This window comes from Heterodontus francisci, chromosome 34 (assembly GCF_036365525.1).
Source record: "Heterodontus francisci isolate sHetFra1 chromosome 34, sHetFra1.hap1, whole genome shotgun sequence".
Classification (NCBI taxonomy): Eukaryota; Metazoa; Chordata; class Chondrichthyes; order Heterodontiformes; family Heterodontidae; genus Heterodontus; species Heterodontus francisci.
In genome coordinates, this window is record NC_090404.1 from 46685225 (window position 1) to 46695852 (window position 10628).

Genomic DNA, 10628 nt, shown 5'->3' on the forward strand with positions numbered 1-10628 from the left:
CACTGTGCGATGTAACATCAATGATGTGGGATGAGGGATAAAATTGAACTGATTGAGTCAAGAGCTTTAGCGGTGGTACTGCGTCGGCTGCCTGTCTCCAAAGTCTAAATGGTGATGGAAACGTGCCCCCTCCAAGCTGACACAACATCTCTGAAGCCCAAAGGTGGCTGGCAATCTCTGGCAAACTGTCGGAGCCCTTCCTGTCTGCTTCCTCGTTAGTATAGTGGTGAGTATCCCCGCCTGTCACGCGGGCGACCGGGGTTCATTTCCCCGACGAGGAGGCATGAGCGTTGCTGCGGCCACCCGAGAGCTGTTAGGGGAATCTTTTTGAATTCCAAATCGCTTTGCACTGCCGCATGGAGACTCTCATCCACAACACGTACGCGGCCCGCCACCCATTTTATCAAAACTATCAACAGCAAACATGTTCCACACATCCGCCTATCACAATCACCGCACAACATCCGCTCTTTCTCATCAGAATGGCCACTTTCTCTTCTTTGCATTCTCAAAGCGGCTCATTCAAAATGCACTAAACACATTTTCCTTGGCACATTTCATTGCTTCATTAAACCGCGATGCTTTCTACAACCAACATGCTTTATAAGCCACGAGGCAACACATTTCACTACATCTTTCACGCGGCAGCAACACCATTGCGTTCATAGTCTGACAGCAAAATGACCCTCCAGCAGCCACACACCACCACCTGTTCAAGGCAGATAGATAATCTGAGGAGGAAGGTCACACACCTTGTACGCCATCAAACTTCAGCAAGGGCCACCTGGACGGAAAGAAGTGAAAGGTGGCAAAGGTTAATAACCTCGAATGGCTCAGTAACAAGCGCAACGAGACAAGGTGCTCAGAGGCACTGAAGAATCTGTTGGGAATGCTACATGCCCAATACACATAGCCTGTGCGATCCCTTTGCAAGAGCTACTCAACGTATTCGAGTGATCAGCCCTCGGCCCTGATTTCTTTTTAATTCCCTTGCAGCATCCTGCCATTCTCTCTTGAATGTTAACATTCAATCTGAAAGCACACGACTTTCAGTCAGCTCACACAACAACATGCTGCCTAAACTAATCCTTCTTTCCTTGTACGTCTGCTTCGAATGCGAATCACCTTATCTTCTTGTCCTCTGGTTAACCCTTCCCTCCTGCCACAAAAAAGGTTTCTCGCTCAAAACAGTCCTTGTTTGGAACACCAAGATCAAAACTTCTGTGAGCACGAGAGAACAACGCCCATCTTGCACTTTTGCACACCGTGTGCCTGAAGTCATCCACGGCGAGCCCATGGTGCCAATCCTTCTCGATACCCACACGAAGGATTTCTTTCTAAAGTGTGGTGTCGGGAAAGGGGAAAAGAATAATGCAGCGTGGGCCAAAACATTGAACTCCAAGTATTTAGCATATCGTGCTTGCTTCTGTTGCAAAGCCAGGAAAAGAGAGAAAAACAAACAAGTAAAGAAAGAAAGAAACAAACAATCAAACAAGCAAAAAAAAACATATGCGTTTCCTGCTTGCCTGTAGTGGCCGATGATGTGCAATATCAAGCCCGCAAAAGTGCGAATCCGCCGTCCAGATCTCTGCAGCTGTCACAGGACTGAACTGGATGAAAGTGTTGAATGTATGCCATCACAGAGAGGAGGCAAATCACTGTGCGATGTAACATCAATGATGTGGGATGAGGGATAAAATTGAACTGATTGAGTCAAGAGCTTTAGCGGTGGTACTGCGTCGGCTGCCTGGCTCCAAAGTCTAAATGGTGATGGAAACGTGCCCCCTCCAAGCTGACACAACATCTCTGAAGCCCAAAGATGGCTGGCAATCTCTGGCAAACTGTAGGAAGCCTTCCTGTGTGCTTCCTCGTTAGTATAGTGGTGAGTATCCCCGCCTGTCACGCGGGAGACCGGGGGTCAATTCCTCGACGGGGAGGCGTGAGCGTTGCTGAGGCCACCCGAGAGCTGTTAGGGGAAACTTTTTGATTTCCAAATCGCTTTGCACTGCCGCATGGAGACTCTCATCCACAACACGTACGCGGCCCGCCACCCGTTTTATCAAAACTATCAACAGCAAACATGTTCCACACATCCGCCTATCACAATCACCGCACAACATCCGCTCTTTACTCATCAGACTGGCCACTTTCTCTTCTTTGCATTCTCAAAGCGGCTCATTCAAAATGCACTAAACATATTTTCCTTGGCACATTTCATTGCTTCATTAAACCGCGACGCTTTCTGCAACCAACATGCTTTATAAGCCACGACGCAACACATTTCACTACATCTTTCACGCGGCAGCAACACCATTGCGTTCATAGTCTGACAGCAAAATGACCCTCTAGCAGCCACACACCACCACCTGTTCAAGGCAGATAGACAATCTGAGGAGGAAGGTCACACACCTTGTACGCCATCAAACTTCAGCAAGGGCCACCTGGACGGAAAGAAGTGAAAGGTGGCAAAGGTTAATAACCTCGAATGGCTCAGTAACAAGTGCAACGAGACAAGGTGCTCAGAGGCACTGAAGAAAGTGTTGGGAATGCTACATGCCCAATACACATAGCCTGTGCGATCCCTTTGCAAGAGCTACTCAACGTATTCGAGTGATCAGCCCTCGGCCCTGATTTTTTTTTAATTCCCTTGCAGCATCCTGCCATTCTCTCTTGAATGTTAACATTCAATCTGAAAGCACACGACTTTCAGTCAGCTCACACAACAACATGCTGCCTAAACTAATCCTTCTTTCCTTGTACGTCTGCTTCGAATGCGAATCACCTTATCTTCTTGTCCTCTGGTTAACCCTTCCCTCCTGCCACAAAAAAGCTTTCTCGCTCAAAACAGTCCTTGTTTGGAACACCAAGATCAAAACTTCTGTGAGCACGAGAGAACAACGCCGATCTTGCACTTTTGCACACCGTGTACCTGAAGTCATCCACGGAGAGCCCATGGTGCCAATCCTTCTCGATACCCACACGAAGGATTTCTTTCTAAAGTGTGGTGTCGGGAAAGGGGAAAAGAATAATGCAGCGTGGGCCAAAACATTGAACTCCAAGTATTTTGCATATCGTGCTTGCTTCTGTTGCAAAGCCAGGAAAAGAGAGAAAAACAAACAAGTAAAGAAAGAAAGAAAGAAACAAGCAAACAAGCAAAAAAAAACCATATGCGTTTCCTGCTTGCCTGCAGTGGCCGATGATGTGCAATATCAAGCCCGCAAAAGTGCGAATCCGCCGTCCAGATCTCTGCAGCTGTCACAGGACTGAACTGGATGAAAGTGTTGAATGTATGCCATCACAGAGAGGAGGCAAATCACTGTGCGATGTAACATCAATGATGTGGGATGAGGGATAAAATTGAATTGATTCAGTCAAGAGCTTTAGCGGTGGTACTGCGTCGGCTGCCTGGCTCCAAAGTAGAAGCCTAAATGGTGATGGAAACGTGCCCCCTCCAAGCTGACACAACATCTATGAAGCCCAAAGGTGGCTGGCAATCTCCGGCAAACTGTAGGAAGCGTATTTGTGTGCTTCCTCGTTAGTATAGGGGTGAGTATCCCCGCCTGTCACGCGGGGGACCGAGGTTCAATTCCCCGACGGGGAGGCGTGAGCGTTGCTGAGGCCACCCGAGAGCTGTTAGGGGAGCTTTTTGAATTCCAAATCGCTTTGCACTGCCGCATGGAGACTCTCATCCACAACACGTACGCGGCCCGCCACCCGTTTTATCAAAACTATCAACAGCAAACATGTTCCACACATCCGCCTATCACAATCACCGCACAACATCCGCTCTTTACTCATCAGACTGGCCACTTTCTCTTCTTTGCATTCTCAAAGCGGCTCATTCAAAATGCACTAAACATATTTTCCTTGGCACATTTCATTGCTTCATTAAACCGCGACGCTTTCTGCAACCAACATGCTTTATAAGCCACGACGCAACACATTTCACTACATCTTTCACGCGGCAGCAACACCATTGCGTTCATAGTCTGACAGCAAAATGACCCTCTAGCAGCCACACACCACCACCTGTTCAAGGCAGATAGACAATCTGAGGAGGAAGGTCACACACCTTGTACGCCATCAAACTTCAGCAAGGGCCACCTGGACGGAAAGAAGTGAAAGGTGGCAAAGGTTAATAACCTCGAATGGCTCAGTAACAAGTGCAACGAGACAAGGTGCTCAGAGGCACTGAAGAAAGTGTTGGGAATGCTACATGCCCAATACACATAGCCTGTGCGATCCCTTTGCAAGAGCTACTCAACGTATTCGAGTGATCAGCCCTCGGCCCTGATTTTTTTTTAATTCCCTTGTAGCATCCTGCCATTCTCTCTTGAATGTTAACATTCAATCTGAAAGCACACGACTTTCAGTCAGCTCACACAACAACATGCTGCCTAAACTAATCCTTCTTTCCTTGTACGTCTGCTTCGAATGCGAATCACCTTATCTTCTTGTCCTCTGGTTAACCCTTCCCTCCTGCCACAAAAAAGCTTTCTCGCTCAAAACAGTCCTTGTTTGGAACACCAAGATCAAAACTTCTGTGAGCACGAGAGAACAACGCCGATCTTGCACTTTTGCACACCGTGTACCTGAAGTCATCCACGGAGAGCCCATGGTGCCAATCCTTCTCGATACCCACACGAAGGATTTCTTTCTAAAGTGTGGTGTCGGGAAAGGGGAAAAGAATAATGCAGCGTGGGCCAAAACATTGAACTCCAAGTATTTTGCATATCGTGCTTGCTTCTGTTGCAAAGCCAGGAAAAGAGAGAAAAACAAACAAGTAAAGAAAGAAAGAAAGAAACAAGCAAACAAGCAAAAAAAAACCATATGCGTTTCCTGCTTGCCTGCAGTGGCCGATGATGTGCAATATCAAGCCCGCAAAAGTGCGAATCCGCCGTCCAGATCTCTGCAGCTGTCACAGGACTGAACTGGATGAAAGTGTTGAATGTATGCCATCACAGAGAGGAGGCAAATCACTGTGCGATGTAACATCAATGATGTGGGATGAGGGATAAAATTGAATTGATTCAGTCAAGAGCTTTAGCGGTGGTACTGCGTCGGCTGCCTGGCTCCAAAGTAGAAGCCTAAATGGTGATGGAAACGTGCCCCCTCCAAGCTGACACAACATCTATGAAGCCCAAAGGTGGCTGGCAATCTCCGGCAAACTGTAGGAAGCGTATTTGTGTGCTTCCTCGTTAGTATAGGGGTGAGTATCCCCGCCTGTCACGCGGGGGACCGAGGTTCAATTCCCCGACGGGGAGGCGTGAGCGTTGCTGAAGCCACCCGAGAGCTGTTAGGGGAGCTTTTTGAATTCCAAATCGCTTTGCACTGCCGCATGGAGACTCTCATCCACAACACGTACGCGGCCCGCCACCCGTTTTATCAAAACTATCAACAGCAAACATGTTCCACACATCCGCCTATCACAATCACCGCACAACATCCGCTCTTTACTCATCAGACTGGCCACTTTCTCTTCTTTGCATTCTCAAAGCGGCTCATTCAAAATGCACTAAACATATTTTCCTTGGCACATTTCATTGCTTCATTAAACCGCGACGCTTTCTGCAACCAACATGCTTTATAAGCCACGACGCAACACATTTCACTACATCTTTCACGCGGCAGCAACACCATTGCGTTCATAGTCTGACAGCAAAATGACCCTCTAGCAGCCACACACCACCACCTGTTCAAGGCAGATAGACAATCTGAGGAGGAAGGTCACACACCTTGTACGCCATCAAACTTCAGCAAGGGCCACCTGGACGGAAAGAAGTGAAAGGTGGCAAAGGTTAATAACCTCGAATGGCTCAGTAACAAGTGCAACGAGACAAGGTGCTCAGAGGCACTGAAGAAAGTGTTGGGAATGCTACATGCCCAATACACATAGCCTGTGCGATCCCTTTGCAAGAGCTACTCAACGTATTCGAGTGATCAGCCCTCGGCCCTGATTTTTTTTTAATTCCCTTGCAGCATCCTGCCATTCTCTCTTGAATGTTAACATTCAATCTGAAAGCACACGACTTTCAGTCAGCTCACACAACAACATGCTGCCTAAACTAATCCTTCTTTCCTTGTACGTCTGCTTCGAATGCGAATCACCTTATCTTCTTGTCCTCTGGTTAACCCTTCCCTCCTGCCACAAAAAAGCTTTCTCGCTCAAAACAGTCCTTGTTTGGAACACCAAGATCAAAACTTCTGTGAGCACGAGAGAACAACGCCGATCTTGCACTTTTGCACACCGTGTACCTGAAGTCATCCACGGAGAGCCCATGGTGCCAATCCTTCTCGATACCCACACGAAGGATTTCTTTCTAAAGTGTGGTGTCGGGAAAGGGGAAAAGAATAATGCAGCGTGGGCCAAAACATTGAACTCCAAGTATTTTGCATATCGTGCTTGCTTCTGTTGCAAAGCCAGGAAAAGAGAGAAAAACAAACAAGTAAAGAAAGAAAGAAAGAAACAAGCAAACAAGCAAAAAAAAACCATATGCGTTTCCTGCTTGCCTGCAGTGGCCGATGATGTGCAATATCAAGCCCGCAAAAGTGCGAATCCGCCGTCCAGATCTCTGCAGCTGTCACAGGACTGAACTGGATGAAAGTGTTGAATGTATGCCATCACAGAGAGGAGGCAAATCACTGTGCGATGTAACATCAATGATGTGGGATGAGGGATAAAATTGAATTGATTCAGTCAAGAGCTTTAGCGGTGGTACTGCGTCGGCTGCCTGGCTCCAAAGTAGAAGCCTAAATGGTGATGGAAACGTGCCCCCTCCAAGCTGACACAACATCTCTGAAGCCCAAAGGTGGCTGGCAATCTCTGGCAAACTGTCGGAAGCCTTTCTGTGTGCTTCCTCGTTAGTATAGTGGTGAGTATCCCCGCCTGTCACGCGGGAGACTGGGGATTCAATTCCCGGACGGGGAGGCGAGAGCGTTGCTGAGGCCACCCGAGAGCTGTTAGGGGAAACTTTTTGAATTCCAAATCGCTTTGCACTGCCGCATGGAGACTCTCATCCACAACACGTACGCGGCCCGCCACCCGTTTTATCAAAACTATCAACAGCAAACATGTTCCACACATCCGCCTATCACAATCACCGCACAACATCCGCTCTTTACTCATCAGACTGGCCACTTTCTCTTCTTTGCATTCTCAAAGCGGCTCATTCAAAATGCACTAAACTCATTTTCCTTGGCACATTTCATTGCTTCATTAAACCGCGACGCTTTCTGCAACCAACATGCTTTATAAGCCACGACGCAACACATTTCACTACATCTTTCACGCCGCAGCAACACCATTGCGTTCATAGTCTGACAGCAAAATGACCCTCTAGCAGCCACATACCACCACCTGTTCAAGGCAGATAGAAAATCTGAGGAGGAAGGTCACACACCTGGTACGCCATCAAACATCAGCAAGGGCCACCTGGACGGAAAGAAGTGAAAGGTGGCAAAGGTTAATAACCTCGAATGGCTCAGTAACAAGCGCAACGAGACAATGTGCTCAGAGGCACTGAAGAAAGTGTTGGGAATGCTACATGCCCAATACACATAGCCTGTGCGATCCCTTTGCAAGAGCTGCTCAACGTATTCGAGTGATCAGCCCTCGGCCCTGATTTTTTTTTAATTCCCTTGCAGCATCCTGCCATTCTCTCTTGAATGTTAACATTCAATCTGAAAGCACACGACTTTCAGTCAGCTCACTCAACAACTTGCTGCCTAAACTAATCCTTCTTTCCTTGTACGTCTGCTTCGAATGCGAATCACCTTATCTTCTTGTCCTCTGGTTAACCCTTCCCTCCTGCCACAAAAAAGCTTTCTCTCTCAAAACAGTCCTTGTTTGGAACACCAAGATCAAAACTTCTGTGAGCACGAGAGAACAACGCCCATCTTGCACTTTTGCACAACGTGTACCTGAAGTCATCCACGGCGAGCCCATGGTGCCAATCCTTCTCGATACCCACACGAAGGATTTCTTTCTAAAGTGTGGTGTCGGGAAAGGGGAAAAGAATAATGCAGCGTGGGCCAAAACATTGAACTCCAAGTATTTAGCATATCGTGCTTGCTTCTGTTGCAAAGTCAGGAAAAGAGAGAAAAACAAACAAGTAAAGAAAGAAAGAAAGAAACAAACAAGCAAACAAGCAAAAAAAAAACATATGCGTTTCCTGCTTGCCTGTAGTGGCCGATGATGTGCAATATCAAGCCCGCAAAAGTGCGAATCCGCCGTCCAGATCTCTGCAGCTGTCACAGGACTGAACTGGATGAAAGTGTTGAATGTATGCCATCACAGAGAGGAGGCAAATCACTGTGCGATGTAACATCAATGATGTGGGATGAGGGATAAAATTGAATTGATTGAGTCAAGAGCTTTAGCGGTGGTACTGCGTCGGCTGCCTGGCTCCAAAGTAGAAGCCTAAATGGTGATGGAAACGTGCCCCCTCCAAGCTGACACAACATCTCTGAAGCCCAAAGGTGGCTGGCAATCTCTGGCAAACTGTAGGAAGCCTTTCTGTGTGCTTCCTCGTTAGTATCGTGGTGAGTATCCCCGCCTGTCACGCGGGAGACGGGGGATTCAATTCCCGGACGGGGAGGCGTGAGCGTTGCTGAGGCCACCCGAGAGCTGTTCGGGGAAACTTTTTGAATTCCAAATCGCTTTGCACTGCCGCATGGAGACTCTCATCCACAACACGTACGCGGCCCGCCACCCGTTTTATCAAAACTATCAACAGCAAACATGTTCCACACATCCGCCTATCACAATCACCGCACAACATCCGCTCTTTACTCATCAGACTGGCCACTTTCTCTTCTTTGCATTCTCAAAGCGGCTCATTCAAAATGCACTAAACACATTTTCCTTGGCACATTTCATTGCTTCATTAAACCGCGACGCTTTCTACAACCAACATGCTTTATAAGCCACGACGCAACACATTTCACTACATCTTTCACGCGGCAGCAACACCATTGCGTTCATAGTCTGACAGCAAAATGACCCTCCAGCAGCCACACACCACCACCTGTTCAAGGCAGATAGATAATCTGAGGAGGAAGGTCACACACCTTGTACGCCATCAAACTTCAGCAAGGGCCACCTGGACGGAAAGAAGTGAAAGGTGGCAAAGGTTAATAACCTCGAATGGCTCAGTAACAAGCGCAACGAGACAAGGTGCTCAGAGGCACTGAAGAAAGTGTTGGGAATGCTACATGCCCAATACACATAGCCTGTGCGATCCCTTTGCAAGAGCTACTCAACGTATTCGAGTGATCAGCCCTCGGCCCTAATTTCTTTTTAATTCCCTTGCAGCATCCTGCCATTCTCTCTTGAATGTTAACATTCAATCTGAAAGCACACGACTTTCAGTCAGCTCACACAACAACATGCTGCCTAAACTAATCCTTCTTTCCTTGTACGTCTGCTTCGAATGCGAATCACCTTATCTTCTTTTCCTCTGGTTAACCCTTCCCTCCTGCCACAAAAAAGCTTTCTTGCTCAAAACAGTCCTTGTTTGGAACACCAAGATCAAAACTTCTGTGAGCACGAGAGAACAACGCACATCTTGCTCTTTTGCACACCGTGTACCTGAAGTCATCCACGGCGAGCCCATGGTGCCAATCCTTCTCGATACCCACACGAAGGATTTCTTTCTAAAGTGTGGTGTCGGGAAAGGGGAAAAGAATAATGCAGCGTGGGCCAAAACATTGAACTCCAAGTATTTTGCATATCGTGCTTGCTTCTGTTGCAAAGCCAGGAAAAGAGAGAAAAACAAACAAGTAAAGAAAGAAAGAAACAAACAAGCAAACAAGCAAAAAAAAAACCATATGCGTTTCCTGCTTGCCTGTAGTGGCCGATGATGTGCAATATCAAGCCCGCAAAAGTGCGAATCCGCCGTCCAGATCTCTGCAGCTGTCACAGGACTGAACTGGATGAAAGTGTTGAATGTATGCCATCACAGAGAGGAGGCAAATCACTGTGCGATGTAACATCAATGATGTGGGATGAGGGATAAAATTGAATTGATTGAGTCAAGAGCATTAGCGGTGGTACTGCGTCGGCTGCCTGGCTCCAAAGTAGAAGCCTAAATGGTGATGGAAACGTGCCCCTTCCAAGCTGACACAACATCTCTGAAGCCCAAAGGTGGCTGTCAATCTCTGGCAAACTGTCGGAAACTTTTCTGTGTGCTTCCTCGTTAGCATAGTGGTGAGTATTCTCGCCTGTCACGCGGGAGACCGGGGTTCTATTCCCCGACGGGGAAGCGTGAGCGTTGCTGAGGCCACCCGAGAGCGATGCGGGAAAGCTTTTTGAATTCCAAATCGCTTTGCACTGCCGCATGGAGACTCTCATCCACAACACGGACGCGGCCCGCCACCCGTTTTATCAAAACTATCAACAGCAAACATGTTCCACACATCCGCCTATCACAATCACCGCACAACATCCGCTCTTTACTCATCAGACTGGCCACTTTCTCTTCTTTGCATTCTCAAAGCGGCTCATTCAAAATGCACTAAACACATTTTCCTTGGCACATTTCATTGCTTCATTAAACCGCGACGCTTTCTACAACCAACATGCTTTATAAGCCACGACGCAACACATTTCACTACATCTTTCACGCGGC

General features: G+C 47.6%; 1 non-coding gene across 1 annotated transcript; it reads left to right on the top strand.

Annotated features, from left to right (window-relative positions):
• Window positions 1-209: 209 nt before the first annotated feature.
• Window positions 210-281, top strand: trnad-guc (transfer RNA aspartic acid (anticodon GUC)). Its single transcript has one exon. It is a non-coding gene; the product is annotated as a tRNA-Asp (tRNA).
• Window positions 282-10628: the final 10347 nt, after the last annotated feature.